The sequence below is a fragment of the Microcaecilia unicolor genome, chromosome 3, assembly GCF_901765095.1.
Source record: "Microcaecilia unicolor chromosome 3, aMicUni1.1, whole genome shotgun sequence".
Lineage (NCBI taxonomy): Eukaryota > Metazoa > Chordata > Amphibia > Gymnophiona > Siphonopidae > Microcaecilia > Microcaecilia unicolor.
In genome coordinates, this window is record NC_044033.1 from 415,543,735 (window position 1) to 415,562,733 (window position 18,999).

The window sequence follows — 18,999 nt, forward strand, 5'->3', positions numbered from 1 at the left end:
ATGAGCATAGCGAGATTGGCAGAATATAAGTCGTGCAGCAGAATTTTGAACAGATTGAAGAGGAGAGAGATGGCTAAGTGGGAGACCTGTGAGAAGCAAATTGCAATAGTCTAAGCGAGAGGTGATAAGAGTGTGGATGAGGGTTCTGGTAGTGTGCTCAGAAAGGAAAGTACGAATTTTGGGGGATACTATAGAGAAAGAAACGACAGGTTTTAGCAGTCTGCTGAATATGTGCAGAGAAGGAGAGGGAGGAGTCGAAGATGATCCCAAGGTTACAAGCTGATGAGACAGGGAGGATGAGAGTGTTATCCACAGAAATAGAGAATGGGGGAAGAGGAGAGGTTGGTTTAGGGGGGAAGATAAGAAACTCAGTCTTGGTCATGTTTAGTTTCAGATGGTGCTGAGACAGTCAGGCAGCAATGTCAGACAGGCAGGCTGATACTTTGGCCTGGATTCCTGCTGAGATTTCTGGTGTGGAGACGTAGATCTGGGAGTCATCAGCGTAAAGATGATACTGAAAACCATGGGATGAGATCAGAGTACCAAGGGAAGAAGTATAGATGGAGAAAAGAAGAGGTTCTGGACAGACCCCTTAGGTACACCAACTGACAGTGGGATAGAAGTAGAGGAGGATCCACCAGAGTATATACTAAAAGTATGCATGAAGAGATAAGAAGAAAACCAGGAAAGAACAGAGCCCTGAAATCTAAGTGAGGACAGCGTATCAAGGAGTAGGCTATGATCAACAGTGTCAAAAGCAGCAGATAGATTGAGAAGGATGAGGATAGAATACAGACCTTTAGATATGGCCAGGAACAGGTCATTGGAGACTTTAGCAAGCGCTCTTTCAGTTGAATGAAGGGGGCGAAAGCCAGATTGAATTGGATCAAGAATAGCTTGAGATGAAAGAAAGTCAAGGCAACAGAGTTTAAGTGTGAAAGTTATCAGATGATGGTCAGAGAGGGGAAGAGTTGAGGCACAGAAACTGGAGAGTAAGCAGTTTGAGAAGAGGATAAGATCAAGAGAGTGGCCATTCTGGTGAGTGGGGGTAGTGGAGCACAGTTGAAGATTGAAAGAGGATGTTAAAGCAAGAAACTGAGAAGCATAAGAGTCAGAGGGATCATTAGCATGAATGTTAAAATCCGCAAGAATGAGGGAAGGAGATGAAGGTTCAAGAAAGAAGGAAAGCCAGGCATCAAAGTCAGTGAGAAAGGAAGAAAGGGACTTATCAGGGGATCGATAAATGACTGCTACTCGGAGAGGCAAAGGAGTGAATAGATGGATGGAGTGGACTTTGAAGGAAGAAAAGCAGTGAGAATGAGGTGGAAGAAGAGGTTGAAATCTACAAGAGGGTGAAAGTACATAAGTACATAAGTAGTGCCATACTGGGAAAGACCAAAGGTCCATCTAGCCCAGCATCCTGTCACTGACAGTGGCCAATCCAGGTCAAGGGCACCTGGCACGCTCCCCAAACGTAAAAACATTCCAGACAAGTTATACCTAAAAATGCGGAATTTTTCCAAGTCCAAGCCCAACACCACCTCTGCGGTCAACCGGGTGAGGAGTAAGGGAGAAAAGATAACCTCCATGGCACAGGTCCGCGACTGAAGCAGAGTCTTCAGGGTAAAGCCAAGTTTCAGTTAGGGCAAGCAGATGGAGAGTACAAGAGATAAAGAGGTCATGGATGTAGGAAAATTTGTTACAGAGCGGGCATTCCACAGAACTCAAAAGAAAGGCAGTGAAGAAGGGGGGAGAAGAGGAACAGAAATTAGTTTGGAGACACCACGGTGTGACCTACACAAATAGGATGAGAGCTGATGTGGAGGGCAAGGATTGGAATTGATTTTCCCAACGGAGAGCAGGAGAAGGATCAAGAAAGTATGGAGAAGAGTAGGAGAGGTATGACGACAGCGATGAATGTGAGATGTACTCAGATAGAAAGGAGATGGATGAATGGAAGGAAGGAAGGAAATGTTGAAGGTTGAGAGCTGAGAAGGAAGAGGAAAAAAGAGGTGATGAGATGATGGAAACAGAGGGTGGGCAATGTGTTCCTACAGGGTACAGTGGTTTCAGTTGGAGAAACAGATTAGGAAGGGACAGTACCAAGAAGAGAAAGTGTACTGGAGCCATAAGTAGTAAGTGGGAGAAAAATAAATGTAAAGAGAAGATGCCCCGCTCGCCGCCAGGCGCACGACACCTAGAGTGGAGGCCCTGAGTGGATTAGAGTAGACCTGGGAGTCACCCCGGAGAAGGTTGTGAGGATATGCAGATGAGCAGCAAGTCCTCCACAGCACCTCAAAGGCAGCTTGTGGGAGAGCTGGGCACCTCTCAGCCAAGAAAAGACTTACCAGGGGTTAGGCTGAAGCCAGCATTCCTCCCCCTGAGGGTCACCTGATCTTAGCCAAAAAGCACCTGGAAAGCCTGGGCACCTGGAGTGAGGGCCCTGGAAAGATCGGGTTGGACCTGGGAGTCACCCCGGAGAGAGTTGTGAGGATATAGGGGGAGCGGTCACTCCTCCAAACAGATTTTCAAAGAACATGGTGCCTATTGCCACAGGCTAAGTCTCCCCTGCCAGTTTCCCTCCTCCACCAACCATGATGTAAGGAAGAGGGTGAAAGATGGGGGGAGGGGGGGAATTGGAGACTGTGGAAGGAGAGATATAGAGGAGCAAAAGGAGTGATGGAGAGGGAATGAGAAGGAGATGGGAAAAGACAGTAGGTAGAGGACAAGTGAAAAGGAGACTAAGGGCTAGAAGGTGAGAGAAAGAGAAAATACAAGTAAAATCAAATAGATGGGATAGAAACACAGAGAAAAGTGTGTGTGTGTGTGTGTGTGTAGGATGGGGGGCATAAAATTAAAAATTAGTGCCAGACAGTTGCAGAGAGGGATAGGAAGAAGACAAGAGGAGAAAGAAGAAATAGAAAGGACACAATGGAAAATAATTTGGGAGAAGACTGACTGGTAGAAAATTGAAAAGAGACTGAGACTAGCTCAATTAGAAAAATAAAAAGCCCTAGACAACAAAAGAAGAAAAGAAAAAAAAAATATTTTTATATATATTACATTTTAAGGACTGAGATGTGCCTGCTTTGTGAAATGTACATTTTTTCTATTTTTATTTTGCAAAGTACAGGGGAAAATTCATTTCTGTTTCTCTTTTTCCAATATTGTTCTGCTCATAGAGTCTGGTTTTCTTGGGGGGGGGGGGGGGGGGGGGGGGTCTTCATTTCAGGTTTTGTCTGCACGTTTTTGTGTCCCCTATTTTGTATCAGATTAGGGTCTGCCCATATTTTGCATGTGCGAGTGAGGTGAAGCATTCTGCTAGCATGTAGTGTTTGTGTAGGAATCTGTAACAGTCCAGCTTGTTTCAATTTTCCAGAACCATATATATTGGTGCTCTAAGACCCAGTGTAATATTTATATCACTGTCTTTTCAAAGGTGAGTTAGGGCTGTCATGGTGTGGTAAGTTTTCAGTATAGGTTTTGTGTGCATTTTTGGGTTATGACTCCCATAGTCCACCTCCAAAATGAGGTGGAGGAGGAGTACAACAAAAGGCATAACACCATCACAGAATGGATCTTTGGCCAGTTCAAGAATCACTTCAACTGTTTGAACTGTTCTGGAGGGAAGCTCCTCTACAGCCCTGAAAGGGTTGCCAAACTTTTTATGGCCTGCTGCATGCTGCACAACCTGGCTCTCCAAAGAAGACAGGCCTTGCCAGAGGAAGGACAACAACCATAGCGGCAGCTGCCAGACCCACAGGATGATGAGCCCCCCTCCCCCCTGCTCAAAGAGCTGATCAGGGAGCATACCAGTTGGGGGTCTAAACCAGATAAAGACACATTTTGACCAATTTTCAGTAAAGATAAATATACTATTTGTGTGCAGCACCTCTGTAACGCCCCCCCATCACCCCCTCTCCCACCCTCTTTCCCCAGCAAATGATCCCTTCCCCAGGAAGTAATCCTCTCCCCAAGGAAACAATCCCCTCCTCTTGCATACACACACACCCTCCACCTGCAAATACGCCTCCACCTTCCTCTCCCCAGCATACAACCCCATCCCCCTGCGCGCACACACACACACACACACACACACACACACACACCACCACAGTCTACCTCATCCTCCCCTCCCCCTCCCCTTCTAGACCCTGCGCGCACACACACACACACACACACACACACACACACACACACACACACACCACCACAGTCTACCTCATCCTCCCCTCCCCCTCCCCTTCTAGAACTTCCTCTCCCACCCCATCTCCAAGATGCTGGCTATGGCTCGAGCGTTGCAGGATCAGAAAATGTGTTAGAGTCCTCCCCTGTGGGGCTCTCACAGTCATCAGTCCATCCTGCTGCCTCTGTTGCACCCTGGAAATCTGACCACCTGATTGGCTAGGTGGCTGATCTTTTGCTGGTCCTAGAACCTAGCAAGGGAGTGTGTGCTGTCCGTGAGGGACCTGGCTTCACAGTTGTCTCACTGGCCTGGGATGCTGTTGGTCCTATCCTTGAATGTTTGGATGGTGGTTGCGGCTCTGCAACCGAGGTGGGTGCTGTGAAGTTTAACTGGGTGCTGTGGCCACTGGTGCCACTTACAGCTGGTGTGGAGGGTGTTGCTTCAAGACTGGTGGCCTCACTGATTCCATTTGGAGGCTCAGGTGCTTGCTGTGTGGGCAGTGTAATCAACAAGGATCCTGTGTAATCCTGGAGATCTTACCAGATCCCCAGAAGGTGCTGCTAGATATTCTGGGCTGCCACCCATCTCTTTTGCTGCGTGGTCTGTGGCAGCTAACCACATTCTTGTTGGACTTGTAGCCCCTCACACAGCAGCTGTAGCTTCTGCTGCTGGTCATCTGCCAGCTGCAAATTCTGCACCTGCTGCATGTGGCGGTAGGGACCTCCATGGACTTGCTGTGGCTCCTCATCAACATTTTTGTAATGAAAGTAAATAAAAGTAGGAGAAAAAGGAGGCCACTTTGGTTCTTAAAAATCATAGCTGAAAAGGTAAGGAAAAAAAGGTTAGCATTTATAAACTACAAGAGATTGCAGAAAGAGAGAAGACATGAGATAATATCTGGAAAAGCTTAGAGAAGCTGGTAAAGTAGTAAGGAAAGCAATGATGCAAATGTAAGAAAAAATAGCCAACATGATAAAATGGGGGGACAAGGCCTTTATTTTTAAAGATATATTAGTATTAGGAAGAAGTGCAAAACTGACATTGTGAGACTCAAAGGTGAAGGGAAGGATTATGAAGAAGCTGATGAAGATAAGGCAGGATTATTAAATATTTCTGCTCAGAGTTCACAGCTGAAGGGCTGAGAGCAGGACTGAAGAAGATAAACACAAATAGGAATGGATGGGTGGTAGTCCCTGTATGATTTTTCGATGACTGTGAGGAGCAGATGATACCAAAATCTCATTAGGGTAGACACTCCTGATGGTGTGGATAACATGAGGAAGGACTTGGTGAAAGCTAGAGGAATGGTCTGGAATTTGGCAGCAAAGATTTAATGCTAAAAAATGCAGGGTCATGCATTTATGTTGCAAAATCCCAAGGGAATGGTACAGTTTTGGGGGAGAAGTAATTCTGTGCTCAAAAGGGGATCAGGACTTGGATGTGATGAACTTAAGGGGGCCAAACAGGTAGAAAAGGCGACAGCGAAAACTAGAAGGAAGCTTTAGTTCATAGGGAGAGGAATGGCCAGTAGGAATAAGTAGGTGATGATGCCCCAGTATAAGACTCTGGTGAGACCTTATTTAGAATAGTGTGTATAATTCTGGAGACCGCGCCTTCAAAAAGATATAAACAGGATGGAGTTGGTCCAGAGGATGACTACTAAAATGGTCAGTGATCTTCATCATAAAGTGTAAGGGGACAGACTTAAAGATCTGAATAAGTATTCTTTGGAAGAAATACAGGAGAGGGGAGATATGATAGAAACCTTTAAATACCTATGCAGCATAAATGTACAGGAGGCAAGTCTCTTTTAATTGAAAGGAAGCTCTGGAACGAGAGAGCATAGGATGAAGGTGATAGGGGATAGACTCAGAAGTAACCTAAGGAAATACCTCTTCATGGAAAGGGTTGTGAATTCATGGAACGGCTTCTCGGTGGAAGTAGTGGCGGCAAAAACAGTATTTGAATTCAAGAGAGCCTGGGACTCTAAAGGAGTGATAGGGAGAGTAGATGGCATGGATGGGCAGATGGATATGCCATATGGCCTTTATCTACCTACATTTTTCTCTGCTTCTCCTCTGTCTCTATTTGGCTATCTGCAAATGCCGCAGGTGGTGTGGTAGGTTCCACCACTAATTGCTCCTGCTCTTCATCCCTTGCAGGCAGATACCCATGATGCCCTCCTGTGAGTCCTACATAAGTATTGCCATACTGGGAAAGACCAAAGGTCCATCAAGCCCAGCATCCTGTTTCCAACAAGTGCCCAATCCAGGTCACAAATACCCGGCAAGGTCCCCAAAAAGTACAATACATTCTATACTGGTTATCCCAGAAATAGTAGATTTTCCCCAAGTCCATTTAATAATGGTCTATGGACTTTTCCATTAGGAAGCCGTCCAAACTAACCGCCTTTACCACATTCTCTGGCAACTAATTCCAGAGTTTAATTACACGTTGAGCGAAGAAACATTTTCTCCGATTCATTTTATATTTACTACATTATAGCTTCATTGCATGCCCCCTAGTCCTAGTATTTTTGGAAAGCATAAATAGACGCTTTACATCTACCCGTTCAACTCCACTCATTATTTTATAGACCTCTATCATATCTACCCTCAGCCGTCTTTTCTCCAAGCTGAAGAGCCCTAGCTGCTTTAGCTTTTCCTCATAGGGAAGTTGTCCCATCCCCTTTATCATTTTTGCCGCTCTTCTCTGTACCTTTTCTAATTCCACTAAATCTTTTTTGAGATGCAGTGACCAGAATTGAACACATTATTCAAGGTGCAGTTGCACCATGGAGCGATACAAAGGTATTATAACATCCTCATTTTTGTTTTCCATTCCTTTCCTAATAATACCTAACATTCTGTTTGCTTTCTTAGCCGCAGCAGCACATTGAGCAGAAGGATTTAACGAATCATCAACAACGACACCTAGATCCCTTTCTTGATCTGTGATTCCTAACATGGAACCTTGCATGACATAGCTATAATTCGGGTTCCTCTTTCCCACATGCATCACTTTGCACTTGCTCACATTAAACGTCATCTGCCATTTAGACACCCAGTCTCCCAGTCTCGTATGGTCCTCTTATAATTTTTCACAATCATCCGTGATTTAACGACTTTGAATAACTTTGTGTTATCGGCAAATTTAATTACCTCACTAGTTACTCCCATCTCTAGGCCATTTATAAATATGATAAAAGGCAGCGGTCCCAGCACAGAACCCTGGAGAACCCCACTAACTACCCTTCTCCATTGAGAATACTGACCATTTAACCCTATTCTCTGTTTTCTATCTTTTAACCAGTTTTTAATCCACAATAGAACACTACCTCTTATTCCATGACTCTCCAATTTCCTCTGGAGTCTTTCATGAGGTACTTTGTCAAACGCCTTCTGAAAATCCAGATACATAATATCAAATGGCTCACCTTTATCCACATGTTTGTTCACCCCTTCAAAGAAATGTAGTAGATTGGTGAGGCAAGATTTCCCTTCACTAAATCCATGTTGACTTTGTCTCATTAATCCATGGGCTTTTGAATATGCTCTGTAATTTTGTTCTTTATAATAGTCTTTACCATTTTGCCCAGCACTGACGTAAGACTCACCGGTCTATAATTAACCGGATCTCATCTGGAACCTTTTTTAAAAACTGGCATTACATTGGCCACCCTCCAATCTTCTGGTACCATGCTCGATTTTAAGGATAAATTACATATTACTAACAATAGCTCCGCAAGTTGATTCCTTATGCCGTTTCTTATTATTTTTAGTCGGTTCCTTCTTCCGTTTTCTGAAGGATTTTCTTTTAGCTGTAATAGCTTCCCTCACCTCACTATTTAACCACGCCGGCTGTCGTTTGGTCTTCCGTCCTCCTTTTTTAATACATGGAATATATTTGGCCTGGACTTCCAGGATGGTGTTTTTGAACAGCATCCACGCCTGATGTAAAGTTTTGACCCTCGCAGTTGCTCCTCTAAGTTTTCTTTTCACCATTCTTCTCATTTTATCAAAGTCTCCTTTTTTAAAGCTAAACGCTAACATATTTGATTTCCTATGTATACTTACTTCAAAGCTAATATCAAATCCGATCATATTATGATCACTGTTATCAAGCGGCCCCAGCACCGTTACCTCCCACACCAGATCATGCGCTCCACTAAGGACTAGGTCTAGAATTTTTCCTTCTCTCATCGGTTCCTGTACCAGCTGCTCCATAAAGCTGTCCTTGATTTCATCAAGGAAGTTTACCTCCCAAGCGTGTCCCGATGTTACATTTACCCAGTCAATATCGGGGTAATTGAAATCACCCATTATTATTGTGTTACCCAATTTGTTTACGTCCCTAATTTCCTTTAACATTTCTGCATCCGTCTGCTCATCCTGGCCAGGCGGACGGTAGTACACTCCTATCATCATCCTTTTCCTCTTTACACATGGAATTTCAGTCCACAGTGATTCCAAGAAGTGTTTTTTTTCCTGCAGAATTTTCAATCTATTTGATTCAAGGCTCTCGTTAATATACAATGCTACCCCTCCACCAATTCGATCCACCCTATCACTACGATATAATTTGTACCCCAGTATGACAGTGTCCCACTGGTTAGCCTCCTTCTACCAGGTCTCAGAGATGCCTATTATATCTAATTTTTCATTTAGTGCAATATATTCTAACTCTCCCATCTTATTTCTTAGGCTCCTGGCATTCGCATATAGACATTTCAAACTGTTTGTTGCTCCTATTTACATCATGCTTAGTACTTGACAGTACTAATTTGCAATCTTTTGTCTGATTTTTATTTTTTTTAGGGACACCTGATCTACTAAGGTCTCTTTTGCAACCTCATTATCAGGATACCCTATCTTCCCTGTTTTGGTGATATCTTTGACAGATACCTTATCCCGATCCATGCACTTCTGAGCGACTGTCGGCCTTCCCCCCGTTTCTAGTTTAAAAGCTGCTCTATCTCCTTTTTAAATGCTGACCAGAATAAATTATTTTTTATGTATTATTTTATATTCAGTTAATATTCTGCCTTGTCCCAAGGTAAAGACACCACTGTGCTAACTAGTTTGTATGAATTGTCTAAGAAGGGCAGTTAACAATCCAACATGTCACACAATACTCTATAATTTTGAATAAAAATGATAATTTTGGGGATTTTTCACATTCAAAGGTACTTTTACACAGGTAAAAAAGCTTTCCTAAAATTACCTAAAATGTAAAAGTATGCAAGCTTTTGAGAAAAGTGGCGTTTGCTGGGATTTCTGTCTCTGCACTGAAGGTCTCCCAATGTTCTTCACAAGAAGTAAATGAAAGATTTAACTAAAAGGAGGAATAACACCTCCGAATACCTAGAATCATTAAACAAAAACAGTTCTAGCAAGGAAAGTTCAGCACACAAAGGTTCAAAGACTTTACAGAGTTCCCCAGATGAAATAACTTATTCTGATTTGCAGTTCTGTTTTGTATTAAAATCACTGAACAGCTGTGGTGCTTCAATTTCTTAAACTAGTCATCGTGGAAATATATACTTGACTCTTGTATCTATATTTTGGAATTTATATGTATCATAAGATGAGTCAACATAGAAATAATTGTACCAGGAAAGCTGCCACACTCCATAAACTGTCCAGAGCCACAGAACTAACCTCCAGAAACGGTTTAGGCTTTATAGAGGGGCATTTTCGAACGGGGATGCCCATCTCTAAGGGCGGCCATCTCCGAGGACGGCGCCACGAAGGGTGGGGCCAACCGTATTTTCAAAAAAATTGCCGGCCATCTAGTGGTTAGTGCAGCACACTTTGATCATGGGGAACTGGGTTTAATTCCCGCTGCAGCTCTTTGTGATTCTGGGCAAGTCACTTAACCCTCCATTGCTCCAGGTACCTGTATGTACTATGTGAACTGCTTTGAATGCAGTTGCAAAAACCACAGAAAGGTAGTATATCAAATCTCAGTCCCATTCCCTTTCCCCTTCTCTACAGAATAAAATATATTATGAATGCAAGTGACTTTCACTAAGAGCACATCACTTTCTTTGATTTATTACATAGGCAATTTCTTCTTCAACACACTCACACAATCTGCATATTATATTTAACTTTTCTTCTCAGAAAAAAAATATTCTGGCAATATCCTTAAAATCTAATCTAATTTCTCAATTTCCTTCCCCCTCTTTCTCTCTCGTTTGGATCCTTTTACTAAGCAGTGGGGAAAGGGGCCCTGTGGTAGTGGTGGGGGATGTTTTTCCCACATGAAAGAGCCCTTTTAACCGCAGCAGGTAAAATGCCCCCCTTCCAAAATGGTAAGATAACCCGTACCGCTTGGCCATGCTGTGGGGAGCACTTACTGCCACCCATTAAGGTGGCGGTGAGAGCTTTCACGATCAGGGCAACCGAGGGGGGGGGGGGGCGTGAGAGACAAAATTCCCTGGGCCCGGGCCTCGAAGGGGGGCCCGGCGCCACAGTCCCACCCACCCTTCGTCATCGACCGTCTGCCACCGGGCCGGGCCCCCTGCATTGAAATCACAGCGCCTCTCACCTCCGTGTGAAAGCGCTGCAGGCAGCAGGGCAGCAGATCACTTCCCTTCGGGCCTCCTTCCTTCCCTGTGTCCCACCCTCGTCTGACGTAACCTCCGCGAGGGCGGGACACAGGGAGGGAAGGAGGCCCGAAGGGAAGCGATCTGCTGCCCTGCTGCCTGCAGCGCTTTCACATGAGGGTGAGAGGCGCTGTGATTTCAATGCAGGGGGGCCAGGCCCAGTGGCGGACGGAGTGGGGCGGGTGGAGGAGGGAGCGGCGACCTCAGAGGGGTGGTGGTGGGGGCGGGGCCCCGGCCCAGTCTCTCGGCGACCCTGTTCACGGTAACCCAGCAGTAACCGGGCAGTGCACAGAAATGCCCAATCCTGCGGGGTTAGCGCCATGCTTCAGAAAAAAAAAGTCTGGAGCAACGGAAATGGTGTGCGCTCCAGCTGGAACTACCACTGGTGGCCATGTTTGGTCGGCAGTATTTCCAGATTACCGAGCAGTAAACCCGCATTGGACTTACTGCTGCTTTGTAAAAGACTCCCTTTGTTTCCCTCAAACAAAAGACTCCACGGCCTTTATTTGCATATCAAAGAGGTCATTTTGGAAGAGTTAGGTGCCATCTGAACATGTAATGTCCACACACATGAAAATAAGAAATTTTAGAAAAGCTGCTACTTTTAAGAAATCTATCCACACCGTAGAATTTCTTTGGTTATTCTTTCTTTATGAAATTGATCTAATGCGGTAATTTCAGTTGTTTATCACCTTGATGTGAACTACAATATTTGTAATGTGAGGGAAATGACTTCTTAATTTCCTTTGAAATAGTTCATACATTTCAATAAAAATGAAAAACTGCTGCTTGCATATATACAGTACTGTGAAAAAGTTTTGCATCACCTAAGCAAAACTTCACATTTACATGTTTTGTTGGCTCACAGTTAAAGTGTCACAGAAACATATTCATTTTGGGTGTTTTTATGAAATATTATGATACTTTATACATGTTACACCAGTTGTATCATAGAGTTTGTAGAAGGCATGGATTCTGCACCAAACTTAGGGCCCTGTTTACAAAGGCACTAGTGTTTGTTAGTGTGCAATAAAAATTAGCACACGCTAACTGTGTAGGTGCCCATAGCAATATTGTGGGCGCCTACACAGTTAGCGTGCACTAATTTTTAGGGTGCGTTAATGAACACTAGCGCGCCTTTGTAAACAGGGCCCTTGGGTTGAAGTCAACCAATCAAATAATAGGATTGTCTTCCAACATAAATGCAGAACATGTAGCCAATCACACTGCAGCTAGAAGCACAGTTCAGACTGTATCAATTCTGGTGGGAATTACCAAAACATTTAGGGCTCCTTTTACAAAGCGGCGCTACCGATTAGCATGCGCTGAATACAAAGAAGCCCATGGGAACTGAATGGGCTTTTTTGCATTCACACACACTAATTGGTAGTGCCGCTTCGTGAAAGGAGCCCTTATTGATTGTTGGCCGGTCTGGAAAGTGATTCAAAAATAAAAACAAACTCAAAGTACAGGCCACATTTGTCTCAGGAAGGCTGGGTTCATGTAGTTATGAGGAGGGGTATTCTAGTTGTGAGATTGCTGCAAAGATTGGATGTAATCAAAGTACAGTAGTTTGATCTCCTCTACTGTCTACCTGGTTGTAATAGGCATTACATTAAAAACGTTTATTAATATTATGTAAAGACCCTCATGTGGAAAAGCATTTGCAAGCCAGTTTTTTTTTTTCAAAAAAAAAATGTACAATAACCACATAACTAAGATGAGCATTTTTCTTTTCCTGCCAGCTCCATAGTGCAAGTGTTTTTGTAGAGCTCATTTACATCTGTAGCAAGCTCAGAAGGAAATCCCATGAGTTAGCATACTGGCCCTCTAAGTTGCCATATTCTAAAACTGGCCTTCTTGACTCACTATGAACAGGCCTCAGGACAAGTGTACTTTAAGCTGGATTGTGAGAAGGTGTCCTGGGAATATTTTTAGACTGAAGGGAGGAAAATAGCTTATATACATGACACTTTTCAAAGTAAGCATGTTACTTTACCCCTGCACTAAATACCAGATATAAACCAGGGTACTTTTAGCACATGTGCCTAAGAATAAGTTTGAAAGAGAAACTACACAATTGTATCTTCTGACAATTAATATGTTTTATTAGAATGCCTATGTGCTTAGGAACTATGCAGGCTATTTGAAAATTTCCCCTAAATGAGTACAATTCTGATATAGACATGTTCTATGTTATTAAAAAATAAATCTTCTCCATGTAATCTATATCCCTTCCAATTGCACAGTTTTTTAATATGGCGCTGTAAGGTTTTAATGACAGCTAGACAAACAATATCCCAGTTTAATTAGATTTAGAGCAAAGAATGAACTAAAAAAGGAGCTTTCAATTAAAAATAAAATCAAATACTAATATCTACTATAATAAAACGCACCCTCAACATTCTGAGGACACTGACGTCACTGAAGTCACTCAGACTCCCAGAACGGTTCGTGGATTCATGGTGGTGAAGCCACCCCACTGACCCGTGCCCCGCCCTCGTGTCAAACATTATGACGTCGAGGGCGGAAAAAAATGTAAGTAAACAAACAGATCGCACCCACGCAGGGGGAGGAGGAGTACCTACTCCTCCCCCTGCCGACCCACCCGCGGAAAGGGAAACCACCTCCTAAGCTCGACTCCGGAGACCACTGTTCCGACATCCAACATCCCCCCCCCCCCCGCCCGCGCGCCAAACCTCAAAACGTAGAAGCCCCGCCCACAGAATGGTAGATCCGTCCCCCCGCCCAGCCCCCCCCCAAAGCTGCAGGTCAAAAGAAGAGGTCCAACACCCCCCCGCAACAACCCCCTCCTAAGCCACCCACCTTCACGTTGCTTTGCCGGCGGGGGACCTGAAACCCCGCCAGCAGAAGTCCTGTCTGCTGACTACGGCGTCATCTTCGGCGTTGCTAGCCCGTGCAGGCAGGGCTTCTGTGCGTCTGACGTCCTGCACGTGCAGGACGTCAGACGCACAGAACCCCGCCCTGCACAGGCAAGCAACGCCGAAGATCGCTGCAGTAGTCAGACTCACTCAGCACACACAACACAGGACTTCTGCTGGCGGGATTTTGGGTCCCCCGCCAGCAAAACTACGCGACGGTGGGTGCGATAGCCACGGTGGGTGGGATGGCGGCGGCCGGGTGCATCGCCGTGGGTGGGATGGCGGCGGGAGGGGGGGCATCGCGCGGAGGAGGCGCTTCATTCCTTCTTCTTAAAAGCAGGATCCTCCCTCCCCCCCAAAAAAAAACTGAACCATACAACAAACACACACACACACACACTCATCTGGCAGCGCTTCCTCAACCCCCCCCCCCCAAACTTACTCACTCTCATTTGGCCACACTTCCTCAACGCCCCCCCCCCCCCCAACACACCCACACTCTCTCTCTCTGTCTCATCTGGCAGCGCTTCCTGAAATCCCTGCCCCCCACACACTCACTCATGTGGCAACCCCCCCCCCCCACCACACACACATACACACTCAGTCTCTCATATCGCACTGCTTACTGAACCCCCCCCCCCCCCCCCCCACACACACACACACTCTCGCTCATCTGGCAGCGCTTCCTGAAGACCCCCCCACACACACACACACACTCATGTGGAAACACTTGATAAACCGCCCCCCCACACACACTCACTCACTCATCTCGCAGCACTTCCAGACCCCCCCCACACACCCCTCTTCTTCCAAGCTGAAACCCCCAACACACACACACACCCACACACCCCTCCAACACACACACACACACACACACACTCTCACTCTCATCTGCCAGCGCTTCCTGAACCCCCCCGTCAGACAAACAGAACCCCGCCCTGCACAGGCAAGCAACGCCGAAGATCGCTGCAGGAGTCAGACTCACTCAGCACACACAACACAGGACTTCTGCTGGCGGGATTTTGGGTCCCCTGCCAGCAAAACTACGCGACGGTGGGTGCGATAGCCACGGTGGGTGGGATGGCGGCGGCCGGGTGCATCGCCGTGGGTGGGATGGCGGCGGGAGGGGGGGCATCGCGCGGAGGAGGCGCTTCATTCCTTCTTCTTAAAAGCAGGATCCTCCCTCCTCCCCCCCCAAAAAAACTGAACCATACAACAAACACACACACACACACACACACACACTCATCTGGCAGCACTTCCTCAACCCCCCCCCCAAACTTACTCACTCTCATTTGGCCACACTTCCTCAACGCCCCCCCCCCAACACACCCACACTCTCTCTCTCTGTCTCATCTGGCAGCGCTTCCTGAAATCCCTGCCCCCCCACACACTCACTCATGTGGCAACCCCCCCCCCACCACACACACACACACACTCAGTCTTTCATATCGCACCGCTTACTGACCCCCACACACACACACTCTCGCTCATCTGGCAGCGCTTCCTGAAGACCCCCCCCACACACACACACACACTCATGTGGAAACACTTGATAAACCGCCCCCCCACACACACTCACTCACTCATCTCGCAGCACTTCCAGACCCCCCCACACACCCCTCTTCTTCCAAGCTGAAACCCCCAACACACACACCCCCACACACCCCTCCAACACACACACACACACACACACACACACACACACACACACACACACACACACACTCTCACTCTCATCTGCCAGCGCTTCCTGAACCCCCCTTCCCCCCACAAACACTCTCTCTCTCTCATCTGCCAGCGCTTCCTGAAACCCCGTACATACACACACTCACTCACTCTGTCATCTGGCATCGCTTCCTGAACCCCCCCCCCCCCCCCACATACACACTCACTCTCTCACTCGCATCTGGTAGCGCTTCCTGAACCCCCCGCACCCCTCTTCTTCCAACCTGACCCCCCCCCCCCCAACACATCCCCCCTCCCCCTCCTCCAGCAAAGCAATTGCTTGGGTGCAGTGGCGGGAATCTCAGACACCAGAGACAGGGGGAGGGGGGCTGACACCACAGAGACACAGGAAGGGAGGTATCTCTGTCACACACACACACACACTCTCTCTCACATACAATGTCTTTCTGACTCTCACTCTCACACACTCTGTCTCACACTGTATCACATTCACTCTCTATCTGTCACACAGTCACTCACACACTCGCTTGGTCTCATACACTCACTCTCACAGAGAATCTGTGTCTCACACACACTCTCTCTCTCGCACACACACACACACACACACTTTCTCTCACACTGTCTCTCACATACGCACTTGCACACACTCTCATTCTCACACACACACTCTCTCACAGACACACTCACACCCAGACTCACTCTCTCTCTCTCTCTCACACACACACACTCACACTTTCACTCTGTCTCTCACACAGTCACTCTCACATACACTCTCCCAAACATACACACTCCGAGGAAAACCTTGCTAGCGCCCGTTTCATTTGTGTCAGAAACGGGCCTTTTTTACTAGTCTCTTTATAAGTCACATAAAAAATCAGTACAAAAGGGTATTCTTAATTTTATTAATGGAACCCCAGCTATGGCTTGATTTGAGCCTTTTACAACATGAGAAACTTTTTCAATAAATATATCTAAATCAGGTTCCTTCTCTCTGAAACTCATAACACTCCATTCCAAATTTTATATTACTTTTTGAAACACATACAATCTTTCTTCTAATCTCATCTATTAATTTCTGCATGTAGAAAAAAGATAAAAAAATCCAAACAGACCTTCATACAATAGATGAATCTATCTATCTTAGGGACTGTTTTAATGAGCTATAGTACATATTTTGTACATATTTTATTGATTTTATTTTTGGTGCTGTATGTATTTTACTTTGTATGTTTTTTTTTTTAAATAGCTTTGATTTGAGCATCTATAAATGTGTTAAATAAATAAATAAGCAAGCAAGCTGCAGGATGGATTCCCACTGCGGGTCTATGTGACTCTGAGCAAGTCACGTAACCCTCCATTGCCCCAGGTACAAATAAGTACCTGTATATACTATGTAAACTGCTTTGAATGTAGTTGCAAAAACCACAGAAAGGTGGTATATCAAGTCCTGTTCCCATTCCCATTAATGCACACGATGCAGCTTAAAATGCCAAACATACCCTAAAAATATTTTTTGAGGGGGCATGTCAGTGGACAGAGAGTGGGCATTTCTGTGCTATTCAGCACAAATACACTACCGCATGCTAACTGGTTAGTGCAAAGATAGCACATGAGTCCTTACCATCTACAAAATGAGCGGCAGTAAGGGCTCATGCGGTAAATCTTTTAAATGGCTGTGCACTAACAATAAAAAGGCCATTTTATGGCTGCTGTAAAAATTGCCTTAAGCATACAGGAAAAACTCACCTAAGGGTGAACTAAGGACATTTTTTATTGCAGCTTAGTAAAAGTGTTCCATAAACACTTGTGTACCATTCATCTACCAGTCGGGGTGGTTTAAACTAGATCCCCTAAAACAATTGGAAGTATTGGACTAAATTTTAGAGATCAGTTCTCAGTAGCTCCTGTTGTACGTTCAGTGATTGAAACAGTAAAATCAGTGTCATAGCCAGACTTCCAATTTTGGATGGACATGAGTCCAAAGTGGGTTTTCTCTGTCCACACCTTACCCCCACTCTCCACTCCTCCCCTGGCAATCCCAACTCAAATTATAAATACTTTAGCTGATGAGCATCCCAAACTCTGCCTGATGAATACTTCCTCTGAAGGAGGCCAGAACACCCTTTTATCAAGTTTGGCAGGCGGCAGCAGCAGCAGTGTCCTAGAGTCACTGGTGCCAGCATCCCATGCGTGCTTAGTTTTTGGTGGCTCAAGGATGCTGCTGCCAGCTACAAAGCATAATAGCAAGGAGTTTTGGCCACCTTTGGAGGAGGTCCTCAGCTGGCGCAATGTTTGTGGATCCCCACCAGCTACAGCAAGGGTCAGGGCCAGTGTTAGACATGCTGGGGCCCAGGTCAAAAAATAGAGAAGGTCCCCTGATATACTCTCCTCCTTGTCTCCCTTACGATCTCCCACCTGCCATTATTATCATACCAAATATCGATACAAAAAAAAATCCCCGTATATGCACTTACTGTTTCTTTATAGATTGTGGCAGATTGAACCCAAGTCCCTGAGGCAGAGTTTATCAAAACCCCGCAGTGTCGGGCATCAGGAGTGACACTGCCAGTGGAGGTAACCAGCACATATGGAAGCTCCAGTAGTTTGAAGAAGAGCTGTACTGCAATGGCGGCTGGGTGGGGTAAATGCACTCGACAGCCCTGAGATAAGTGTTGCTTTCTTATTTTTCACATAAATCATGATCAAGAGAAGTATGTACAAAATAATGCTTGTGTTTTATAAAATGTATGGGGAACATGTCATGGAGATTAGGTAGCAATGAGTATATGACAGAGAGGATATATTGTACTTATGCTGCAATTAATACATTGAGTACATTTTACTATATTTATGGAGCATTGTGATTAATGGGGCACAAGGTGTGCTTGAAATTGGAAAAATAGGGTGAATTCAATGATTGAGGGGGTCTTTTACTAAAGCTTAGCTTGAGTTATCTGCAGTAGGGTCCATAGGAATAAAATGGGCCCTGCTGCAGATAACTCGAACTAAGCTTTAGTAAAAGACCCCCCTGAGAAACGTATTCACCCTTTAAGGTATTTGCCTATGAAAGTGAGCATCCCTGATCGGGTGAGTTATGACTCTGCCAATCCCCTTTTAAATAATCTTAATTGCACATATTAGATGTGCTTTTCTATGAGGTTTATATGTTCCATAAATGTAGTTTGATTTTTTTTGTCAGCTATTAAACAATAAAAAAATATTTTTTAGTACATGTTCTCAAAATATTTTTTGGCAGTAATACTCTGGTTTGGTATTGACATTACTATCACACAAACAGACCCTCATGAAATAAAGAACAAGGGATCACAAATTAGAAATAAAAATATGGAAACAAAAATTGAACTAGGATTCCCAAGAAGTTAAACTTGGCATGTATTGCAACACTAGAGAAATAAAAATAGAAATGCATTTCCTTTTCTACTGAAAATAATACAAAGACATCTGCAATGCACATTTCCCCAAGTTAACATATTCCATTTAATACATTCAAAATAAAATGTTCTTTCTATCTTTGTTGTCTGGGAATTTTATTTTCCATCATGTTAGTTTCCAGTTTCTCTTTTCTGCTTTCCTGTCTGTCTGCTGGTAATTCTCCTTTGAGCGGCTACTGC